The sequence below is a fragment of the Hordeum vulgare genome, chromosome 5H, assembly GCF_904849725.1.
Source record: "Hordeum vulgare subsp. vulgare chromosome 5H, MorexV3_pseudomolecules_assembly, whole genome shotgun sequence".
In the NCBI taxonomy this organism is placed as follows: Eukaryota; Viridiplantae; Streptophyta; class Magnoliopsida; order Poales; family Poaceae; genus Hordeum; species Hordeum vulgare.
Genome location: NC_058522.1, coordinates 150545997 through 150556567, shown reverse-complemented (window position 1 = coordinate 150556567; position 10571 = coordinate 150545997). Strand labels below are relative to the sequence as shown.

Here is a 10571-nt window from a genome sequence, read left to right as displayed (position 1 = left end):
TAGTTGCGCGTGCACGTGATGATTTCAAAGATTCTGATGCATCTGCACAAAGCTCATAAGTTGAGTTGCATCTTGATCTTCGGGATTTCAACTTGTTCGCGAGGTGCTTTAAAATCATTGGTTTGGGCTGCACCATCACCCTCATCATCGACAATCATATTGTGTAAAATAACACAACATGTCATCAGCTGCCACAAAGTTTCTAATTTCCACATCATTGCATCACCACAAACAATTCCCCAACGAGCTTGCAGCACTTTGAATGTCGTCTCCACATCCTTCCTAGAGGCACTTTGAATGCCGCCTCCACATCCTTCCTAGATGCTTCTTGTATTGTTGCGAAGTGCTTCTCATGGTTGCCATGTTATTCGGATATAGTCTTGACAAATGCAACCCACTGAGGATAGATGCCATCGGTAAGATAGTATCACATGTTGTAGTCTTAGCCGTTGACGGTGTATTTGCACGCGGCGATTCCACATTGCAAAGTCTCATGAACATCGGAGATCGTTGAAGCACATTCATATCATTGTGAGAACCCGACATTTCAAAGAAAGCATGCCAAATTCATTAGTCATGTGATGCCATCGCTTCTAGTATGATGGTGGTCTCTCTCGTGTGACCTTGATACATTCCCCGTAAACCTTTGGGGCAGTTCTTTCACTGCCAATGCATGCAATCAATTGATCCCAACATTCATGGAAACTCTCTTGCCTCTCCAATAGCCAACAACTTCTTCATGTCCTGTGCATTTGGTTCTCTTAGATACTCTGCTCCAAACACCTCGATTACAACACGGACAAACTTGACAGTAGTCTTTAGGCATGTGCTCTCCCCCATACTGACCATCTCACCAACAACATATGCGACAGTACCAAGTGCAAGCATTCTCAAAGCAGTCGTACACTTCTGCTTGACAGATAAAGATAGTTGACCCCAACAATCCATCGTGATCTTGAAGTAGTCGTTCTGTGCCTCCACTATGTTTACAATCTGCAAAAACAATGGTTTACGCATGCGAAAACGGCGACAAAACCATGGATCATCCAGGAAAGCTGGGTTCGTCTCAAAATAGTCCTTCTGCAGTAGCTTTGCTTAGGATACCCTATCCCGATTGATCACTCTTATCCCTTTGATCGGGCCCTTGAAATTGAGGATATGCTCCATTTGCCGGTTGTTTTCCTCTTATGTGCTCATAGGCATGATCATGTCCACTTCTTCGTTTGAATCTGACGAATCAAAGAACCGACCTTTCCATCATTTGATCAAACTCGGTCCATACTCCTCGCCGGACGAAGCATCAGAATCCATCACTTTCCCCTAAAATTTTGACAAAAAATCTGGTTAGACAATGTGTCGAACATATCCAGCACAAGGCGGAGCCAGAGAGTTGACGGACATACCTCGACGTCTTCTGGGCCGACTATGACGTCCCCCGCGGCGAGGACGGGACAAAAGAGTGCTTTGTCAGAGCTAGTGAAGCGAAGGCTAGGAACGACGGCGGAGCGCGTGTGACTGTGGAGCTACAAGACGGACCACAAGATAGAGGAAGAGGAGAGAAAGAGTAAATGGATGCGGCAGTTCTTCCGGATCAATTGGGTGCAATCTACGATGGGGTCAGCCTGTCGAGTCCGACGTGACGGTCATGTCGGGACGCCCCATATCCATCTCATATTTGAACTGGATATGAGTGATACCGGTCAGTACGGACGTTTGAGGTATGTTTGAGGCGTTCAATTGGGTCGCAATTTCGTGACCGGTCAGTGATCGAGCGGGCTCCGTTGAGACGGGTTTGATGGGTCCGGTCATAGATGCTATAACCCAAGGTAGATAATTTTTGTTGCCATTTCTGTCATGGTGAATGGAAGCTTCGGTGGTTTGATTATTACTCCATCACTTTGAGAAGAAAATTGCTCTCTGTCATTGTGAGAGTGGTCCCGTGCGGCATCCTCGTCGTACTGTTGTGCAAGGTGTTTCTCAAGAGATGACATTTGATGTGTAGGGTATATAATTTTTTTTCTTTCATTGCATCTAAGTTATTATTTAAAATGTAAAAAAATTGGTAAATAAAATTGCTACAAAATTCATAAAGAATTCATGTAAACCAAAGGAGGCCCTTACACTACTTGACAAGGCTCTCCAAACTCGGATTTGCAATTTCATCTAAACTATTGGGTGACATGCATGCTATTGGTCTGAAAACGTGCAGCCAAAATATGACACTGTCGAGTGAGATAGATAGCCTTTTCTTTTGCGATGGATTACCTGCAGAAAGGTTGCCATTTTCTCCGCTCTCACAATCATCATCGTGTGCGTGGCTGGCTGACTGATTTGACAAGACGCTTCGTGTGTAGACTTTTCGGCCGTGATGCCTTCGCCCCAACCAAATCAGCAAAAAGTAGTACTAGTGGGCACGTGCTTTCAAATCCTAATCCTACCTTACATATGCAAACGTCTACTGCATTAGTGTCAAAAACATTTTTATGTTATAAAACGGACGTAGTCTATTATATTATAATATATTATATTTTGAAATTGACTAAAGTCCGCCGAGTAATGTTCGTGGGCTTTCTTATGTGTTGTGCAGAAAGAGGGGGGGGGGGGGGTCCTGGCATGAATATATTGCTTAAAAAGCTGTAAAGCCAAGAGAGTTTTTCTTTAAGCATTGGCTAATTCGGTTTATAAGGTAAATTGGATCGAAAACCTAGACAAATTGATCCGTTTTATAAAGGAAATCAAGCCGAAAATCATACAGGTAGGAATGAAAAGCAACACCCAAACAGGGCACACCAAGCTAGTAGACAGAAGACATCGCCATGAAAGACAGTTGTAGATGTGGGGAGCCGTCGAGGGACGTGCCTACCGAAAACACGACACAACTCGGGAGCATCCACAATCAATGAGTGCAACTAAACACAAACCTTGATTGGGAGCTCCGCCATGGTCTCGGGGTGATTAGCAAGTTCAGGAGACATCTTGCGCCATCAATGAACAAAGAAGAACCGAGACAACACCAAGAGCACACAGCTCACCGCACAACATCGGCAACCATGGGAGGGCCTTGAGCAAGCCAACAACATGGGTGAGACACCTTCACGAGGGGGGGGGGGCAGATGGTCGTCCCGTGATGCCAAGGCACCGCCGCCGATCCCAGGAAGACCACCGAAGAACCACCGTCGACCCCAAACCGGCAGCACCACCACCACCGTCAAAGCAACATCGGTCCCTAACTCATCCCTACCCCAAAATGATGCCCACAAGAGGGAAACGACGCAGACCGTTGCCATCATCTGATCCGAAAGAGCACTGACCTAAGGTTTTCCTCGGAGCAGGGACACGACAAGGTAGAGGAGCAATTCACCACAACAGCGCCCTCAAGAAGGTAGCAACGCCCACGTACGCCGCCGCTGCCGGCTCCGACCATAGCCGAAGACATACTTTCGCCTGACATCGTCTGTTATGCCTCTGACCACATCAGTTGGTCCACCACGAGCACCATCCCGACCAGCCTCCACCAACCTCCACCTACTGCGCACAACCTAGCTCCCAGCAGCGAGCCACCACCTCACTGTTGAGCACTTGAGCAGCAGCCATCTCGGTGGCTAGAGACACCAGATCCGACACTGTGCCTGGAGCCTCGACGCACCTAGTCAGCTAGCAATAAGACCAGCAATGGCTGTGCATAGCCAGCTCTGGCGGCCGCAAGAACCCAGCGAGCCTTGGCCGAAGGCCACAAGTAGCCACAGTGCCCAACGTCGATTCATAGATCCACGGGAAGACCTTGGCAGATCCAGGACACATCACGACTGAGCACCGGCCGCAACGCGTTGAAGCTCCACCGAGTAGCAACGTCGCCGCATCTCCACCCCCGGTCCGTCGATGAAGCCGCCGCCGCTGTCGTACACCGTTCCGCCGACACAGCCACCACCCATGTGTGGACCAACAGGAGCACCAAGGCGATGACACACACCCACGACCACCGCCGTCCACCACCACATCAGCGCTCAGCGACGTGCGCCGTCGGTCACCCCCCGAATCCCCTGCTTAGGGGATGGCGTCGCGCTGAGAGCCCATGTCCGCCGCCGCGAGATCCGGCAGGGCTTTTCCCTGGGGATACCTTAGGCGACGGCGGGGGAGGAGAACCCGAAAGGGGAGTGGTTGCGCCAGGAGGAGTCGGCGCCACCCGAGTCGCCCTGGGGAGCACAATGCGGGGTGGGGGTGGGGGTGGGGGTGGGGGAATTGAGTCTAGCATATGTTATCATTTTCCTTTTCTTTTGACGTTAAGTTATGATCGGGTAAAAAGTGTTATGGTCCAACATGTGCGGTTTGGGTCAGTAACTTTACGATGATCATGTCTTTTCTGGCCAAATTATACACATTCCTAAAAAATCATCCTTACAAAAATTGAGCATTCTCTCAGAAAACCGCTTCTAAGGACGTTATATAATTGCCATACTTTATCAGTGAGATTTGTTCGTGCTACACACAGAGAGACTTGCTATGCTAAATGTTGGGGATCGTAGTAAATTCAAAATTTTCCTACGCCATACAAGGATCTATCTATGGAGAAACCAGCAACGAGAGAAGTTGTAGAGCATCTTCATAACTTTGAAGATCGCTAAGCGGACGCGTTACTATGAACGCGGTTGATGAAGTCGTACTCGCAGCGATTCAGATCGCGGTGGATTCCGATCTATGTGCCGAACTACGACACCTCTGCGTTCAACACACGTGCAACCCGGTGACGTCTCCAACACCTTGAACCAGCAAGGAGGAAGGAGAGGTTGAGGGAGAGAGCTCCGGCAGCACGACGGCATGGTGGCGGTGGAGCTACGTGGTTCTCCGACAGAGCTTCGCTAAGCTATGCGGAGGACGAGGGTAGAGAGAGGAAGGGCTGCGCCGAGAGAGAGAGAGAGCTTTCGTATATCAAATCAGCCCCAACACCTTGGGTATTTATAGGAGGGAGGGAGAGAGGGTGCGCACCCCTAGGGTTCCCTCCCTAGGGGTGGCGGCAGCCCTAGATGGCCAGGGAGGGCGGCAGCCAGGGTGGAGAAGAGAGATGTGCCCTAGGTGGGCCTTGGGTCCCTCCTACGCCTAGGGTTTGCCCCCTCCACCTCTCCTTGCGCCTTGGGCTGATAGGAAAGGGTGCACCAGCCCACTTTGCGCTGGTCCCCTTCCAACTTTTGGCCCATGAAGCCTGTTGGGGCTGGTGGCCCCTCCCGGTGGACCCCCGGAACACTTCCGGTGGTCCCAGTACGTTATCGGTGACGCCCGAAACACTTCCGGTGTCCGAAACCTCACATCCTATATATCAATCTTTACCTCCAGACCATTCCGGAGCTCCTCGTGACGTCCGGGATCTCATCCGGGACTCCGGACAACCTTCGGTAACCACGTACACTATTTCCCTATAACCCTGGCATCATCGAATCTTAAGTGTGTAGACCCTACGGGTTCGGGAGACATGCAGACATGACAGAGACATCTCTCCGGCCGATAACCAACAACGGGGTCTGGATATCCATGTTGGTTCCCACATGTTCCACGATGATCTCATCGGATGAACCACGATGTCAAGGATTCAATCAATCCGTATGCAATTCCCTTTGTCTATCGGTATGATACTTGCCCGAGATTCGATCGTCGGTATCCCTATACCTTGTTCAATCTCGTTACCGGCAAGTCTCTTTACTCGTTCCGTAATACATCACCCCGTGGCTAACCCCTTAGTCACACTGAGCTCAATATGATGATGGATTACTGAGTGGGCCCAGAGATACCTTTCCGTCACATGGAGTGACAAATCCCGGTCTTGATTCGTACAACTCAACAGACACTTTCGGAGATACCCGTAGTGCACCTTTATAATCACCCAGTTATGTTGTGACGTTTGGTACATCCAAAGCACTCCTACAGTATCCGGGAGTTGCACAATCTCACGGTCTAAGGAAATGATATTTGACATCAGAAAAGCTTTAGCAGACGAACACCGTGATCTAGTGCTATGCTTAGGATTTGGTCTTGTCCATCACATCATTCCCCAATGATGTGATCCCGTTATCAATGACATCCAATGTCCATGATCAAGAAACCATGATCATCTATTAATCAATGAGCTAGCCAACTAGAGGCTCACTAGGGACACATTGTGATCTATAAATTCACACATGTATTACGGTTTATGATTAATCTAATTATAGCATGAATAATAGACAGTTATCATGAACTGGAAATATAATAATAATAAAATTATTATTGCCTCTAGGGCATATTTCCAACAGTCTCCCACTTGCAATAGAGTCAATAATCTAGTTACATTGTGATGAATCGAACACCCATAGAGTTCTGGTGCTGATCATGCTTTGCCCGTGGAAGAGGTTTAGTCAACGGGTCTGCGACATTCAGATCCGTATGTAATTTACAAATATCTATATACCCATCCTGGATATATCCACGAATGGAGTTGAAGCGGCGCTTGATGTGCTTGGTCTTCTTGTGAAACCTGGGCTCCTTTGCAATAGCAATAGCTCCAGTGTTGTCACAGAACAGAGTCATCGGGCCCGACGCACTTGGATCACTCCTAGGCCGGTGATGAACTCCTTCATCCAGACTCCTTCCTGTGCTGCTTCCGAAGCAGCTATGTACCCCGCTTCACATGTAGATGCCGCCACGATGCTTTGCTTGCAACTGCACCAGCTAACTGCCCCATTATTCAAAATGTACATGTATCAGATTTGTGACTTGGAGTCATCCGGATCTGTGTCGAAGCTAGCATCGATGTAACCCTTTACGACGAGCTCTTCGGCACCTCCATAAACGAGAAACATATCTTTAGTCCTTTTCAGGTACTTAAGGATATTCTTGACCGTTGTCCAGTGATCCACTCCTGGATCACTCTGGTACCTCCCTACCAAACTTATGGCAAGGTTCACATCAGGTCTAGTACACAGCATGGCATACATGATAGAGCCTATGGATGAAGCATAGGGGATGGTACTCATCTTTTCTCTATCTTCCGTCGTGGTCGGTCGTTGAGTCGCACTCAACCTCACACCTTGAAATATAGGCAAGAACCCTTTCTTAGCCTTCTCCATATTGAACTTCTTCAATATCTTGTCAAGGTATGTGCTTTGTGAAAGACCTATGAGGCGTCTTGATCTATCTCTATAGATCTTGATGCCTAATATGTAAGCAGCTTGTCCAAAGTCCTTCATTGAAAAACTCTTATTCAAATAGGCCTTGATGCTTTCCAATAGTTCTATATCATTTCCCATCAACAATATGTCATCCACATATAATATGAGAAATGCTACAGAGCTCCCACTCACTTTCTTGTAAATACAGGCTTCTCCATAAGTCTGTATAAACCCAAACGCTTTGATCACCTCATCAAAGCGAATGTTCCAACTCTGAGATGCTTGCACCAGCCCATAGATGGAGTGTTGGAGCTTGAATACCTTGTTAGCACTGCTAGGATCGACAAAACCTTCCGGCTGTATCATATACAATTCTTCTTTAAGAAAGCCGTTCAGGAATGTTGTTTTGACATCCATTTGCCAGATTTCATAATCATAAAATGCGGCAATCGCTAACATGATTCGGACCGACTTCAACATCGCTACGGGTGAGAAGGTCTCATCCTAGTCAGTCCCTTGAACTTGTCGATAACCCTTAGCAACAAGTCGAGCCTTATAGATGGTCACATTACCATCCATGTCAGTCTTCTTCTTGAAGATCCAATTATTTCCTATGGCTTGCCGATCATTGGCAAGTCCACCAAAGTCCATAATTTGTTCTCATACATGGATCCTATCTCGGATTTCATGGCCTCAAGCCATTTGTTGGAATCCGGGCCCGCCATCGCTTCTTCATAGTTCGAAGGTTCACTGTTGTCTAACAACATGATTTCCATGATAGGGTTGCCGTACCACTCTGGTGCGTAGCGTACCCTTGTCGACATTTGAGATTCAACAACAACTTGATCGAAGTGTCACGATCATCATCATTAACTTCATCTCTAGCTGGTGTAGGCGCCTCAGAAACATTTTCTTGCGCCGCGCTACTCTCCGGTTTGAGAGGAGGTACAATTACCTCATCAAGTTCTATTTTCCTCCCACTTACTTCTTTCGAGAGAAACTCTTTCTCTAGAAAGGATCCGTTCTTAGCAACAAATATCTTGCCTTCGGATCTAAGATAGAAGGTGTACCCAGTAGTTTCCTTAGGGTATCCTATGAAGACACATTTTTCCACTTTGGGTTCGAGCTTCTCTGGTTGAAGTTTCTTCACGTAAGCATCGCAACCCCAAACTTTAAGAAACGACATCTTAGGTTTTTTGCCAAACCATAATTCATACGGTGTCGTCTCAACGGGTTTAGATGGTGCCCTACTTAAAGTGAATGCGGCAGTTTCCAATGCATACCCCCAAAATGGTAGCGGTAAGTCGGTAAGAGACATCATAAATCGCACCATATCCAATAAAGTGCGATTACGATGTTCAGACACACCGTTACGCTGCGGTGTGCCAGGCGACGTGAGTTGTGAAACAATTCCACATTTCCGTATGTGTGTGCCAAACTCATGACTCAAATATTCTCCTCCACGATCAGATCATAGAAACTTTATTTTCTTGTCGCGTTGATTCTCCACCTCATTCTGAAATTCCTTGAACTATTCAAAGGTTTCAGACTTGTGCTTCATTAAGTAGACATATCCATATCTACTTAAATCATCACTGATGGTGAGAACATAACAATAGCAACCGCGAGCTTCAATGCTCATTGGACCACATACATTGGTATGTATTATTTCCAACAAGTTATTTGCTCGCTTCATTGTTCCGGAGAACGAAGTCTTGGTCATCTTGCCCATGAGGCATGGTTCGCATGTGTCAAATAATTCAAAATCAAGTGACTCCAATAGTCCATCTATATGGAGTTTCTTCATGCGCTTTACGCCGATATGACCAAGGCGGCAGTGCCACAAGTATGTGGGACTATCATTATCAACCTTACATCTTTTAGCACTCACACTATGAATATGTGTAACATCACGATCGAGATTCATTAGGAATAAACCATTAACCAGCGGGGTATGACCATAAAACATACCACTCATATTAATAGAACAACCTTTATTCTTAGATTTAAATGAGTAGCCATCTTGCATCAAGCGAGATCCCGATACAATGATCATGCTCAAAACTGGTACTAAATAACAATTATTAAGGTTTATAACTAATCTCGAAGGTAGATGTAGAGGTAGGGTGCGGACGACGATCACATCGACCTTGGAACCATTCCCGACGCGCATCGTCACCTCGTCCTTGGCCAACCTACGCTTGTTCTGTAGTTCCTGCTTAGAGTTGCAAATGTGAGCAACATCACTAGTATCAAACACCCAGGAGCTACTACGAGCGCTGGTAAGGTACACATCAATAACAAGTATATCACATATACCTTTGACGTTGCCGGCATTGTTGTCCACTAAGTACTTGGGGCAATTCCGCTTCGAGTGACCGGTTCCCTTGCAGTAGTAGCACTCGGTCTCACGCTTAGGTCCTTTCTTTGACTCTTCCCGGCAACTGGCTTACCGGGCGTGGCAACAACTTTGCCGTATTTCTTGAAGCTTTTCTTACCCTTGCCCTTCTTGAAACTGGTGGTCTTATTGACCATCAACACTTGATGCTCTTTCTTGATTTCTACCTCCGCAGATTTCAGCATTGAATACAACTCGAGAATAGTCTTTTCCATCCATTGCATGTTGACATGGGGAGTTGCAACCAAAGCCACACTCCGATGGAATGTAGACTGAAGCTTAGCACGAATGATGGTGCAAAACCCGTCGACGCTAGAGAATATAGAAGCATTGTTGGTTGCCTTTGCTACCTTATCAACTCATGACCAGATCTTGCACTTGAAGTGGGTGTGGCCAGCAGATTCATGGAAGCGCCTAGCACCAACCACTGGGCCGCAGTAAGACAAATTATTTGCTACATCTGAGACACTTTGGGTTATGGATGTTGCTACAAGAAGAATGGAGGTCACGGAGAGTTGCTGGGTTTCAGCGACAGTGATCTTGCTGGAGACGTTGACGACAAAAAGAGCACCATCGGCGTCATTTTCTTCCTTGGTAGCAGCGTGGTGTCCTGGTCCTCGCAGAAATAGAGGGTAGTGGCCCTATCTTCATGCGAGGCGGAGTATGTAGCAGCAACAACGTCGGCATGTCAGGGGGTGTGGCTTAGTAGGCTCATTGGAAGTCTGACAAGTCGTGCTCCAGCCAAGTTTGAGCTGCTCATTGACAACAAGTCAGCTATCACCCTTTACAACCCGTTCATCATGATCGAACCAAGCATATAGATCTCAAGTATCATTACATTCGTAACTGTTTTGAAGAAGGGAAACATGAGGTTGATCACATTGGCACAAATGGGCAGCTAGCTGATGTTTTCACTAAGACGCTGAGCAAGGTTTGTTTCATCGAGATGCGTCAGAAGCTTGGCGTTATGGAGGTCTCTAGAAGCAATGAGATCAGGGGGTGAATTGTTAGGAATAATTCATTGCTTAGTTGTTTTC

At 47.1% G+C, this 10571-nt stretch overlaps 1 long non-coding RNA gene across 1 annotated transcript; it reads right to left on the bottom strand.

Moving 5' to 3' along the window:
* Positions 1–1060: 1060 nt before the first annotated feature.
* LOC123452985 lies at positions 1061–4223 on the bottom strand. The gene is made up of 2 exons (XR_006632684.1): positions 1404–4223; positions 1061–1320 (listed from the first exon to the last, which is right to left on the bottom strand). It is a non-coding gene; the product is annotated as an uncharacterized LOC123452985 (long non-coding RNA).
* Positions 4224–10571: the final 6348 nt, after the last annotated feature.